Genomic DNA, 14,810 nt, shown 5'->3' with positions numbered 1-14,810 from the left:
AAAAACTAATTAAAATAGCCTATTCTATGCTTCCGCTAAAGAGGTCAAATAAAACCCAAAGCATGCCGAAGCGGCCCGAAGAAGGCTGAAGCGGATGCACTACGGCTTTGCTTCATTTGGATCTTGGCCGAATGGGAAGCATATCTAATAACATTGAGCCAAATACGATGATAGAAATTCGTTTTTTCCATAGTTCCTATTTTGACATACAAAATCAGCAAAAAAAAGCCCACCTAGATATTAATTAACTTTTTAAGCCCCTATTGATTCTTAATAATATTTTTCTTGAATTAATATTACCATAAACGAAGAGATTTTAGGAGATTTTTTTGTTTTTTTGGACAACTTCATCATTGGATTTATCTAAGAAATGAAAGGGATTTTCAAAACAAAAGCATTCAAGTTAGAGTGTTAAGGGGGACGAAACGAGAAGGAGATAATTTCCGAAATTTTGAGGGAAAAAATTAAAATGGTGTAAAATTAAAAAATCAGTTTTATTTCTTCTTCCTTATTATAGATGGATGACCTAAAAGTTGAAAAGTACATTAAAAGCAGTGAACTCCCATGCCTAGTTTGGATGGTGCATTTATTACCAAATATAATTATTCCCTCGTCCATATATTCAAGGGCAAAAATATTTGGTTCACTCTCCTATTCATGGGTTAGGATAGTTCCTCTCGCCAACTAATGATCAAAACACCCCAAGACTTTTGGGACTGTCCAGATTAAGAGTCATCTTACTTCAAAGTGCAAGTGAAGTTATTTTAGTTGAGTAGTTGATGAAGTTCAATTTTATGGAAATAATATTGTATTGGGAAAGATTGGGGGTGGCCATCAAGTTTCAATGGACATGTCTTAGTGTTGATAGTAAGTTCATTAATGATATACTTATATAGGAATTTTTCCTTGTGTTGGTCTACCCCTCTAGTCTCCGTTCTTTCTAATTTTCATTACCCTCGAAAACAAACAATGAGTTTGTCACTTAAAGCTAAGTTCCAATGTTAGAAAATGACATTAAATGTTCAAAAAGTATAATATTTTTTTTTGGGTGAATCAGTGGGGGGTCCCTGCCCGTTTTATTAAAGAATCACAATAAATATTGTATTAACAGTTCTTAAATAGCCCTTGGTAAAGGAACACGTGCAACATCAGATAGAATGTAAGGCATTCCAAAATCAGGGGCCGAGCACGCCACGCCGTCGCTTCATTTATACAAACCACTGCTTTGGCCAAAGAATCCGCAACCATATGGGCTTCCCTATAAGCATGTTGGACCTTCTATTGCTGACCAATGAAAGATGTAAGCTTAGATATACAATTAGACAAAATTAAGTGCAATCTCCAACAAGGCCTGTAACGATGACTCACAAAATCAACAAGAAGCTTAGAGTCGCTTTCAATAACAATGGATACACAGTTCAACTCCATCGCCAATGAAATACCCCTCTCAAGTGCATAGAATTAAGTTGTGTTATTAGAATTGATACCCAGTGAAATCGCAAAGGCTGCAATGAATCCACCTGCATCATTCCAAATAATACCCCCACAACCAGCACTACCCAGATTCTGCCTAGAAGCCCCATCAATGTTAAGTTTGAAAAAACCTAAAGGAGGAGGCAGCCACACCATCTGAATATGAACTTAGGAAGGGGGGAGGGGGGGGGGGGGGGGGGTTACCACATTCCAATGAAGGTTAAAATTATATGCAATATTGAATTCAGAAGAATGGAAGGCCCCATTTTTAATTTTAGCCAATGATCTAACCCAATGTAAAATGCGCCTTAAGAGACTCACGAGGCGTATTTCCTCCACCATGGACCCGAGAATTGTGCTCCATCCACTAGTTCTAGATAGTAATAGAAAACATACAATTCCAAACAAATTCCATACGTATAGATCGGAATCAAAGCTTATTACCATTTGGCCATTAGGGTCATTATGATCTGCTTAAGGGAGAAACACTTCCCAAATCTACTCATAATAGATCTCCAAATAAGTTTTGAATACAAGCATTGTACAATGATATGGTCTGAGAGCTCCCCCTCCTATAAGCACCAGGGGAAAATGGAGGCCAACGCTAGTTCTCTCGACTGAAATACCGACAAGGTTGGCCACTTGGAATATAATGCTAACCAAGTAAACCATTTCACCCTAGGGAGAGATGGTGATGACCATAGGACTTTGAACAAATTTTTTACAGGCTCCTCCCTTCTAACATACTCTCAAGCTCTCCTAACCGAGAAAAGACCACCCACCGCATGAATCCAAACAAGCTAATCATGAAGTGGACGAATTGGCAGAACATGAGAAAAAACCTCTTGAGAGAGAGGACTAGCAAAAGATGAAGGAATATTCCAACTAATATATGCACCTTCTAGGAAATCTGTGACTTTAACTATGCACGAGGAACCAGTACCCAAAATAGTGTCAATACCAAAGACCTCCAACAATGATTGTTTTGATAACCATGGGTTATTCCAGAACTCAATTTGCCTTCCATTACCAACCACTTACATGACATTGTGTTGCAGCCTGTTAATGCCCAAAACTATACCTCTCCATGCCTGTGAACAAATTCTAGACCCAAAATGCCAAACTACGGTTTTGCGGAAATACCTATGTTTGAAAATTTTAGCTAGGAGTGCAGATGGGTTGGAGATGATTGTCCATGCTAATTTCATCATACCTGCCAAATTAAAATCCACAACATAACGAAGACCCAGTCCCCCCTACTCTTGTTTCAGGCATCAAGTGTTCCAATTCATCGGATGCAGTCCCCTATTTTCAATAGCCCATTCCCAAGAAAAGTATAATATTTACTTTTAATACAAGGTCACAATTGTTCTTGTCAGACAGATTTTAAATTTGGTGGCTAAGAATATATCATTCAAAGTTCAAAAAGAAATTTTCACCTCTAATGGTAGTAGCAATTGTGACCTCCTTGTAAGAAAGATAAATGGTCTTATAGTCTAATGTCCTTCAATGTTGCATGGAATGCTATTGAGTATAGAAAATTTATATATTTGATAGTCGGGTGACTATACTAACGGAACACTAGTGAGTATAGCAACTATAGGGAGTGTAAGTCAGCTCAATTGGAAGGGCCAAAAAGGGAAACGGGTAGGCTCAAAAGGACATGGTTGGAAGTAATGAGAAACGATATAACGATATATGGCTTCACTGAGGGTATAGCCCTTGATAAAGCAGAATGATGGATCAAGACTCATATAGCCTACCCCAAATAGTGGGGAAAAGGCTCTGGTGATGATGATAAAAGTGATTGACTTCTTATGGCAAGGAAACAAGCAATAATGCCAACATTGAAAAGTAGCCAACCTAATGAGAAACGAAGGAAAAAACAAATCTAGTGAATTCAGCCAAGGCTAAAGAGGTCTTATATTCCTAAATCATCAATTGGATCATTTCTTTTGTGTGAAGGAAAGTGTATGATAATATACCGGGTTAATATGGATGGTGTATATTATAATCAATACGCATTTATCTATATAGAAAATCATGTATATTCATATAAATTAATGGACATTGAGAGTCTATTAATAAAAACATAAGACTCTTATTAAAGTATCAGAGTCAGATTCATCTTCATCATGTCCATACCTATATGATCGATTTTCTTAAACTGTTATTACTTGATCATGTCCCAATCTAACCTCAACTTCTACTCCGAATCACATATCCCTTATTGTTGCTGATGTAAATGAAAAAAGAGATTGTTTATTTCTTTTTATATATATATTTTTAAAAAAATTAGGAATAGGAATTCTGCTGGAATAAGTTAATAGAGGCATGACTTTTAGTAGGGTGTGAGTTTTAGTAGGAGCATGAGTTGTCACCAAGGAAGCCTTATTTTTTGGTTTAGGAAATAGTTTATCTTTTAAGATAAGTAGAAATTATCTTTTATTATCTTTTAGAAAGAGATAACATGAGAGTAAGATAGATAGAAATAGAGATTTATGTGGGAGATAGAGAGCGATAAGTGAAATGAAAAGTGGTGCATAACTTTTAAAGAGAGATTTTTTTTTTTGGTTCATTTATTTATTTATTGTAAGTATATTTAAATGAGCGATGTCCCTTCATTGTAACCCAGAGGGAGATTAGAATTGAGTAAAGAGTTGATTTTGTGAAATGATATTTTTGGATGGACTCCCTTGTAGACTTAGAGAGAGGGTATATTCTCCAACCGTTTATTATTATTTTTATTTAAATTATTTCTTCGCATTTCCCCTTGCATTAGTTAGTATCAAAGCAAGTAAGATCTAGTTATTGCCATGCCACCAAAAGTTAATACTCTTATGGATGATCGACTGGGACAAGTTTAAAAAAATTTGACCAAATTTATGGAAGATGTTTGAATCGAATTTCGTGAAAGGAATCAATGGTTACAACAAATGGAGGACATCATTCATCGAGAAAGAGGGTGCTCACAACCACGTGGACTTGGCACCAAATCTCACTGTAGAGACGAACCGAGCTCCTCGACAAACCTAGGGTACTGATCCAGAATGTCAAGAATAAATTTACTGACGAGATCCACATCTTATAAAATGTCTACGAGATCTACTTCATAAATTGCAATCAGAGGAAGAAGAACATGACGAGCTAGAAGATCAAGAATCAACTACGAATCCAAGCATTAATCACACATCACAACTTGCTTCGAAAGTTGAGTTGATTAAGACTCATGAAATACAAGTGGTAGAAGGTGCAATAGACTTCGGCATCACAATTGATAGGTTAAACATATCACGACTTTGTTCCATTATGATCAACAATCAAAAGTTCGACAAGACAAGGGTGCAAATTTTCAATTGGAACAAATTGAAGATGATGAACGAAAATTTTTGTGTTCCATAAGCTCAAGGTTGAACTTCTCCCAACCCCGGGAGAATAATGTAAATAAAAAGTGAGGTCATTTAATTGTTTATTTTAAATCTTTTAAAATTTTAGGAATACGAATTGCGCAGGGATAATTTAGTAAGGGCATGAGTTGTCATCCAAGAAGACCTATCTTTTGGTTTAGAAAATAGCTTATCTTTTAAGATAAGTAAAAATTATCTTTTCTCATCTTTTAGAAAGAGAAGATAACATGAGAGTTAGAGAGATAGAAGGAGATAGAGATTTATATGGGAATTAGAGAGAGAAGGGAGAATGAAAATGGTGCATGACTTTTTAGAGAGAGATTTTTTTTAGGGTTTATTTATTAATTAATTAATTAATTTATATCTTGTAAGTACATTTAAAGAGGAGATATATCTTCATTGTAACCAGAAAAGAGACACAAAAGAGTAAAAAGTTGATCTTGTGAAACGATCTTTTGACGTGGACTCCCTTGCAGACCTAGAGAGAGTATATTCTCTCACCCTTTATTAGTATTTTTATTTTAATTATTTCTTCCCATTTTCTCCTTGCTTTATCTACCCTTGGTCACACCTGCAACCTTTTCTTCTCTCTGAACTCTAGGGTGGCCACCTATTCTTTGAGAGGTTGGCTAAAAGGAAAGTCATCTGGTTTAAAGAGATGGTGGATTCACCTACCAATCTTCTAGTTCCTAGTGGGGCACCGTTTGGTTCACAATTCATTATAAGGATTAAATTCTTTTGAATCAGTTTGTTTATCTATCAATCTGGTGTGCATTTTATTTTTTCTAATATATGTTTTATTTCTCACCTCATCCTTTTCTCTACTAGTTTTTCTTTCTGGGGGTCTCGCCTAAGGATCTTGATCCCACGGTCCAAATCCATCTAAAATCTGACCCAGTTAGCTGGAAACAAAACAGTACCTGACTTCACTAGAAAACTATCTGAGCTTGCATGATAATGCTCTAAGCTCATTAGATATGCTACAGACTCTCTAAAAGGTCCTTGAACCCACCAAAAACATCCTTGAACTTGTTGGGAAACCACATGAACCTAAAATATCTGAAACCCGATTTGAAACCTTCTATCTCTTAAATCCAACTCTGAGAAACGGCCATTCTGCCCTAATGAAAAACAATCATCTATCGCTTTGAAAACAGCTTTTCTACCACTTTGAAGATTCACAGCTTTCCATCTGAAATCAACTGGACTCTGAGAAATGCCTCTAAAGCCCACTCTGAAACCTCTGAAAATTTCTCTGAAATCCGCTCGAACCTCTAATATTCTTCATCGTCCTATGGATCTAAAGCTCCTCATCTGGATTCCAAGCTCTCTGGGTTGCTCCACCGTCTTCCTCAAGTCGATCTCTCGCATGGTTTCTCAGTTTTTTATCTCAGCTCTGCTCTCTCTCTCTCTCTCTCTCTCTTTCTCTCTCTCTCTCTCTCGATCTCTTTCTCTCTCCTATTTTTGTTGGTTTTTTTAGCCTGCGCTCTGGTTCTCTTGTTCTTTCCAGCCTGGTCTTTCCAGCATGTGGTCTGTGCTATGAGGGAAACTCAGCCATCTCCATCTCTTTTGTTTTTCTTCTTAGTCAACAGGCTCGCTCTCTCTCTCTCTCTCTCTCTCTCTCTCTCTCTCTCTCTCTCTCTCTCTCTCTCTCTCTCTCTCTCTCTCTCTCTCTCTCTCTCTCTCTCTCTCTCTCTCTCTCTCTCTCTCTCTCTCTCTCTCTCTCTCTCTCTCTCTCTCTCTCTCAAGCTGACCACCTTCCACTACCTTAGAGAATTGAACCATTTGGAATCATTCATTTTACCCTTTGTTAAAGTTGAACAAATTGTGTTGGTATCTTTTGAAGAAAAGGGGAGCATTTATGTGGTTTTTCTTTCATTTGGTAATTAAACAATGGTCCTGTTCTGTGTCGTGAGGGAACATTTTGTTTAAAAGCAGAAGCATTTGTTTAAAGGAAAGTAGTTAAAAACATATCATGTTTCGTTTCCATTTGATTGAGTTTGTTGCTTTGTTACTCAATCATGTATGTCCTTGTCTGTGAGCTATTGAATCAATCTCATATTTCCACCGAGTTGCATTGGCTCTTCCAAGTGCCATTACGTTCTTTCAATTGTCCGAACTATTTTTTATCTCTAGCGAAGATCTGAAGATTTTGTCTGTTTCTAAGTTTGTCGATGTGCCCATTCTCAAACCTGCTCTGCTCTAGCCTTCTGTTTTTAAGGCCCACTAATCTATCAATCCTCAAGCCTCTATTGTTCAGCTTACTGATCTATCTTGGATCTTATCATTTTGAGCTTCGAATCTTAAATACAATTGTGCTTATTGATCAAGCAATTTGAACCTGTGCACTTGAAGATTCAACAATTCAATTCCAAAATTGTCGCCCAAAATCTAGCTACTCTATCTTAAAGCATCTTGAGTTTGAGGAGGAGCGTTAAGGGAAGTTATATCATCTACCAGGTTGAAGGTGATATAATATTAAACCTACTCAATGCACATTAAACCTAGGTTTTCCATGCACAATGAAATACAAGATATTAAACCTATCGGGTTAATATGGAAGGTGCGTGGAAAACATTGAGTAGGTTTTCCATGCACCTTCCATAAAACCTAGGTTTTCCATGCACATTGAGTAGGTTTTCCATATAATATTAAACCTAACATGTGTGTATGGAAAAGCTAGGTTTAATATCATAGTAAGTCTAGGTATGATTTACTTCTATTCTTGTCATTTGTTATTTATCTATATCAGATAAGCTTGTGTATTCACATAAATTAATGGACAGTGAGAGTCTCTTCAAAGAAACCTGAGACTCTTAACATTTTGAAGAGACTAAGTTGTTAGTGGATTAAGAATCACAAACTGAACTGGTTAGCCAAATGCCACCAAAAACTTTCTATGGCCATCTTGCATTTCAAGACTATGAAATGGGAGTGAGGTCTAGCTGATATCCACCAATGCGCCTAATGTCAAATGATATTGCAACTTCTAAAATTGTGCTACACTGATTTGAGCCAATACATGAAATTTTAGCTATGGAAAGGAGAAAATGACTATCTTTCACTTCTCCTCTTGTCTACTTATAAAAAGAATTGTTCTAATTCAAATGAAATTATGAAAATACAAGTAATCTTTTTTATTATTAGTATTATGTTCTTCTTTAGAGAGAAATAAAATAAACAAATGCAGATATTCTAATGTGTTTGTGATTAGAGCAGCATCGTGGCGGCCTCATTTTCAATAATAGTGCTTTTGGAGAATTAGAAAAAAGAGAAGTGCATAATAGGTAGTGAGCCTTGCTTAGTGCTTTACAGGGAGTGTTGTAGACTACTTTTTGAAAACCGGTTGTATTTGTAAAAGCCTGAAATATGAAATCCAAACCTTAGTGGAATCCTAAAATCTAAGTCTAGTCCAATTATTTCCTATAACCCTAAAATACCCACAGTAGCTTAATAAGTCATTAGGATACCTACTAGTGCAATAAACCCTAGTGTACCCTCCACCCAAAAACCATGATTATAGTTTCAATAAGATTGTAGAGAATACACATAGGAAACCATGGGAACGCTCCTATTGTCATCTTCTAGTGGAGGAATCTCCTCACTATGGTTGATTGGAGATATAAGTCATCCAAGACAATCGCATTGTTAGGAACCTCGACTTAACAGAGTCCCCATCATGTGATTCAACTTTATATCGGATCTCCCTCTTCAAAATAATAACCTAGGATATAGCCAATATAGTTATCAAAACATCTAGTGAGGATTTACACTATGGAACTCTAGTTTAATTCATGTCAGGTAAGATGCAAAGATTGCGAATAACACAGGTGAGGTTTCTTGCTCGTAGATAATTTTCAAAGGGGTTTTTGGCACAAATTTTTGAAGGCACTCTATTCAAGTTGCAAATAACAATCAACAATGCATCCCCAAGAGCTCACACAAAGATTGCCGGACAAGATCATGTCCAATAAGGTATGATTCATTTTCTCTGAATTACCATATTGTTGTGGAGTACAAGACACCATTTCCTACTGACTAATCCCTCAATGTAAGAGAACTATTCGAGACAATTTAGATGTGTACTTGTGCAACCTGGTAGTTTTGAGAACCACAAAGCTCATCCCTTACTGATTATCAATCTCTAACTTGAATCTTTTTGAACCAATAGCTTCTCTAAATTAAGTGAGATTAAGTGTACTTATTGTTGGCACGAGTATCCATACTAGGATGTTTTGTAGGGACCTAACATCATAGGTACATTATCTAACTCAAACATATCTAATAGTTCTTTCAATTTTTGTGCCATACAAAAGGGTTTACTAGTAGATGTCACCACTAAATGAGGTTTTGACGAGGGTACGTTTACTTTGATAAACAGTCGATCTAAGAGAAAAACCCACTAAAACAAGTATTGTCACATGGTATTTCAAAAGACTATCCTCTTAGAAAATAATGGAATGTCCGATTGGAGAGAGCCTTGCACAGTGGATGTCCCACCCACTAGGGGCCGACCACCCTATGGGTATATATTTTCTTTTTTGTATTACACAGGTTATACTAGAAAGGATTATCTTACCATGATCACACAGGCTCTATTAATATATTTTCTTTCATTTTCTGTATCTCTGCACTAGCTGTATAATGTAAGCACCTCTGTATACGTATATTGGATTTTCTCCAAGAAGGTGAAGACAGAAAAATTCTTCTTCTTGCACTTGGTATTAGAGCCATGTCCTAGTTCATTACGTCTTTCACTCTTGCTTTCTTTTACTGTTTCGAAGGCATCTTCAGTTGAAGAAGTTTCCATAGATTTTTCAGATTTGAGTTGCTCTTATATGTAAGAATTCAGTGCACAACAGGTAACTTATTTCTCTCTCTCTCTAATTTTTAGTTTTGGTTTTCATTTTTATTTTTAAGTGAGTAACTTTTTTCTCACGTATCCTTGGTCTCCTGTTTTTCGTAACCTTGTATTTCTCTCTCTCTCCCTATATATATAACATTATTGATGCACTGGACAATCCTTTAACTAGTCGAGATAGTTATCACTAGCCTATAAACTCAATCAATCTATCCTTTGATAACCCCCCCATTATAGTGATCCACATCGCAAAGCCGTCAGGAGATCCTGGAAAAGAAAACCAACTTTTTAAAGGTACTTATTTTTAATTTTCTATTGTTTTTACAGTCTTTTAGTTATTTTCAGTGTTTTCATTAAAGTTAAGGGCAGTTTAGGGACTTTAATTTTGTAATTGAAGTAAAAAGATGATTGGGCTTGTTATAGTATTTTAACTTATATGAGGGTGGTTTTGGTCTGTCTTTGCTATAATGTAATAAAAAGGCTAGGGGTGCTAGGGCTTCTAACACTTTTGGAGCATGAACAATAAAAACAGTGACATCTTAAAACAAAGAATTAAGGTGCATCACTAAAATCCTTCAAAAAAAGGTTGTTATAATTTTAGAAAAGTGTCAAATTGATCATCTTAACATCTAGGTATATAGATATGCAAAAAAAAAAAGAGATTTCAAGTCCTAAAAATTGTACTTCTTACAACACATTATTTGGACCTTCTATTTTCAAGATTTTCATGTATTTATAGATCTGCTTGATTTGAACTATTTTAAAAGTTTAAAATTTATCATTAGAACTAGAAATAGATTCTTGCACCATCTATAAAATTTTTGACACCACAATTAAATCTCATGACAATTTCAAGGTGCACCTTAATAGAAGAATTACTATTGGCACTTTTGTCAATGGCTAATAAAAAAGAACAATGGCAAACAAAATGGGGTATCATTGCCATTCCCGCTACCCACTGACAATAACATTAGTGGAAATCTGGCTGTAGCCAATGGTTGATGTTATTTGTCCCTAAAATGATGATTAAGAAGGACATTTAAAAGATGACAAACATTTATTTCCTATTGTAGATATTTGTTGGGATCAGTTAACCTATTGAAAGGATTATTTGTCAATTTTCTAATTCAAAAAAAAAAAAATGTTTGTGTAGAAAATGGAATTTGTGGCCTCCATATTAAATTAATGTTCAAACATAATCCACTTGACTATATAGTAAAACTATCAAATAGATGAACATGAATGAGCATTTTCTTTCCTTAAAAAAAGCCAACTGTATCAGAATATCTTGATACTTTTTTATTGCATTCCAATAGGGAAGTGTTTGGTCTATTTGGGTGGGAATAGGTCGGGCCGGCCTTAGCCCTAGCCCGGCCCTTATCCCCATAGGACCGGCCAAGTCCTAGCCCTGGCCCTGTTAAGGCCAGCCAGGCCAAACCAGGCAAGCACTTGCCCATGCCCAAGGCCAGCCGTAGGGGGGCCTACTTTGTCAGGGCCTAGCTGCCCGGCCCATTGCCAACCTAGGTGTATTATTCCATTGTTTCATTTCATACTTAACAAATTAGAAACACAAAAAAGAAATTCAATACACAATATGTCAAAAGACGAGCATAATCAATCTTTCTTTCATTTCTCAAAGAAGTTGATGTCTTGAATTTAAGCGGTTTATTTAAAGATAGAATATGAATTCTAAATATACAATGGCCCTTGTGTCGGTGTTCGGCAAGGGAAGGTATCGAATACTTTGATACTTCTCTCCAAAATCTTGATTTTTGTCTTGCACATCCATATAATAGTATTTTCATTTCGTGTTCTGGTCGTTAAAATAAAATTCTTCTGATCAAGGTGTTTGGTTTCTATAGGTGTTTAGTTTCTATACTTCATCCATCACAACCTAGAACAAGTTTTGGTAAATGAGTATTAAGAATTGGATAAGTTGGAAAATATTGTATAATTTTTTCCTTCTATATTTCATATATCACAACATAGAACAAGTTTTGCTAAATGAGTTTCAAGAATTGGATAAGTTGAGTTTTGAATTTGATAAGTATGGAATACGGCATTAAGACCCAACATCCATTGTCTCCGTTTATCCAAAGACGTTAGGTAATAAGTTGCTGCTTACTTTGTACCTTTTCAGCTGCAGCCATTTTCTCCCGCGTCGATGATGAGTAATGCTGATATGAGTACCTAAATACACTATTCATACAAACCTTTTTGAAACATTCTCAAAGTTCGGTTCTCATAGGTCCAAAGGTAACATGAAAAAACAAAAAGGACTTCTTCTACTGAAACATAGCAAGACACATGCGTTCTAAGAGATACAGATAAAGAGTGAGCATGAGGGAGGGAAAGAGAAAATGCTGGAACTCAAATGATGGCACACGTTCATGGAGATAATGGAGACATACACAAAAACAGCTGAAGACAACAAGTGATCATTTATCCAAAAAACAGCAAAAAGGAGAGATCATATTCATATGGAATATGGTGTCTCAAGCATGCTAGAATAAATTTACATTATAACATTTAAATGCATGCAGAATGTCCGTAGCGTGGGATATTTCTCCACTTTTTCTTTTTCTCTTTTTTCATAAAGGATTTTCTCTTTAATTATTTTTTCATAGATGGACTAGATCCATGTCGCCAATTTGTAACCCATCTAAAGTTTAGCGTAATAAAAAAACCTATAAAGAGATGGACAATCATCCAAAGCTTCCATGATTAAAGGCTAAGAACTTTTTGTCATGAGATCCGTGTCTTTAGATATGTCTCTCTCATAGCCAATTAGTTATGTCATGTCTTAGATGTTTCTTGCCATAGAAAGAAGGAACATCAGAGCCCAAATTCAAAAGGAGAAGAAATTTGAAAGGAGAAGAAAGAAAAAATTCCACAATAAAACACAAACACGCATATATTATGTCAAACCATGTCGCACACCTTTCACATATATTACAAACTTTATTGGAAGCCAATGGCCAAATTCCACTATTGCTTGGGACACAAGACCTAAAAAGCAGACTTCCATCAAAGGAAAGGCTTTCTTGCACTTGGGTATGCGTTTATTCAAAGCCAAGTTCACTGCAAACTCACTACCATGAGAAAATATCCATTAAAATACATATTAAAACACACATATGATCCATGGATAAGGATAAGGAACTTATATGTTTGCACAAACACAAGCCAGTTTTACGTTTTGTGCTTTAGCGTTGTTGTCTTAGGGATGAAACCCTATGTTATAGTACACTCTTTGGAAATCTTGAATTGTAATTTGGTGATGATTATCGATGGTCGAACCATGATAGTGATTGTATGGATCATTTTCCTCTGTGTTTCCATTGTCATTGCCCTCATCGTGGCCATTTCCACTAATAGAGCTAGGTTGGTTACTTTCATTGCTCTTTTCTTCATCATTTGGAAGATTGAAGGCTGATTTTTCTTGTACTTTGCTCGTCTCACCCACAGAATTCCTATCTAGTAGGTGTCTTCCTCTTGCATCATTCACAGCATTGTACGTCTCCTGTTGTTTGTGATTCTTCTCAAGGGGGTTTTCTTCCAGCCATTTTCGATTGGCATTAGTTGGTGAAAGTAGTGAGCCTAACAAAAAGGCATGGAGGAATATCCACAAAATCGTCATTATTCAGCTTGACTTAACTGTGCATGTAGTTAAGAACAACAGGTTTAACCAAATTAGTTTCTGAAAACCATCGATAAGCTATAAACAAATTTAAATTCAAATAAATTAATAAGATTCAAACAACATACCCAAGAGATTGCTTCTTGAAACCTTGTAGAGTGCTCCTATAAGGAACATTTAGTGAATATCACACCAATTTATAGGAAAATTACCTTACGCTATTGTATTCTATCATTAATATACTGCAATGGCAAACAAAATTGGGGATCATGCCAATCCCACCATCGCTACATGAAGGGTTTAGTGGGAAAAGTAATGTAGCTATTGGTTGATGATTTTAGACCTAAAATGATGATTAAGAAGAAACTTTAAAGAGAATGCACTTCATTTAAAATGAAAAGGTCAATGCCCATTATTCTTATTTAAAAATACCTCAATGGAAAATGGAATTTATGGTCACAAGGTTGCTTCAAACTAGAACACCATTGTATTGTTCAATTAAGTGACTAAATAATAATTCCATTGTGATGACCCTAATTTTTCTAAAACTGAAAAATGATAATAATAAATGCACAACAACAACAACAACAACAACAACAACAACAACAACAACAACAACAACAACCACAACAACAACAACAACAAACAATAATAATAATAATAATTTTTATATAGAGATGAATTGAAGTAGTAGCCTTATAAGAGAACAATAGGTTTGTAACTTTTAAGTGTCTAGATAGCTGCTTTTGTATCTTTATATTAACCTTGACTTTCCAGTATTCATTGGTCAATAATTTATAGTTTATTTTGAGGATCCATCCAAGCATTATGGTCCTTAGGGACCATCACCACTTTTGTTCCCTTTTATCCCTCTCCACGTCCTTCAGTTAACGTGGGCTTTAAACATTATACATTTAATATCATTATTACACCTCATCGAGTTTAATAAAATACTATAATAATATGTTTTAAGAATTTAAATAGAAAGAAAGGTGTGGACTTTTTCTTAGGCTCTCCCTATGACAAACGCAGTGAGCTCTTTCTCTCTCTGGCCGAAACATTGTAAGCTCTTTCTCTTTCTATCCAAATTTTTAGATACCGAAAGTTCCCTCTCAAGTTATAAGTAAGGGTCAGTTTGGATGTACCCAAAATTGTAATATTTTTGGATTGCAATCCAAAAATCTTGTATAGTCAGTTCGGTACTTTGTAAAATCTTTTGAATTATGCATCTATGTTAAAGTGTTTATATGTATTTCAATCTTTTGGATTACACGAAATTGTGTATCACTGAAAGTGAAACTATTTTCTATAAATACGAGGAAGATCATTTATAGAGAATAGTTTCACTTTCAGCGGTACACAATTTCGTATAATCCAAAAGATTGAAATACATATAAACACTTTAAAATAGATGCATAATTCAAAAGAT

General features: G+C 35.5%; 1 long non-coding RNA gene across 1 annotated transcript; it reads right to left on the bottom strand.

The window, feature by feature from the left end:
• Nucleotides 1-12,637: 12,637 nt before the first annotated feature.
• Nucleotides 12,638-13,663, bottom strand: LOC105421137 (uncharacterized). Its single transcript, XR_016059380.1, has 2 exons — nt 13,510-13,663; nt 12,638-13,398 (listed from the first exon to the last, which is right to left on the bottom strand). It is a non-coding gene; the product is annotated as an uncharacterized LOC105421137 (long non-coding RNA).
• Between the last annotated feature and the right edge of the window lie 1,147 nt (nt 13,664-14,810).

The sequence above is a fragment of the Amborella trichopoda genome, chromosome 7 (assembly GCF_054954075.1).
Source record: "Amborella trichopoda isolate Santa Cruz 75 chromosome 7, AtrichopodaSantaCruz75HAP2 v2.0, whole genome shotgun sequence".
Classification (NCBI taxonomy): domain Eukaryota; kingdom Viridiplantae; phylum Streptophyta; class Magnoliopsida; order Amborellales; family Amborellaceae; genus Amborella; species Amborella trichopoda.
This window is presented reverse-complemented; position numbering and strand designations above follow the sequence as displayed.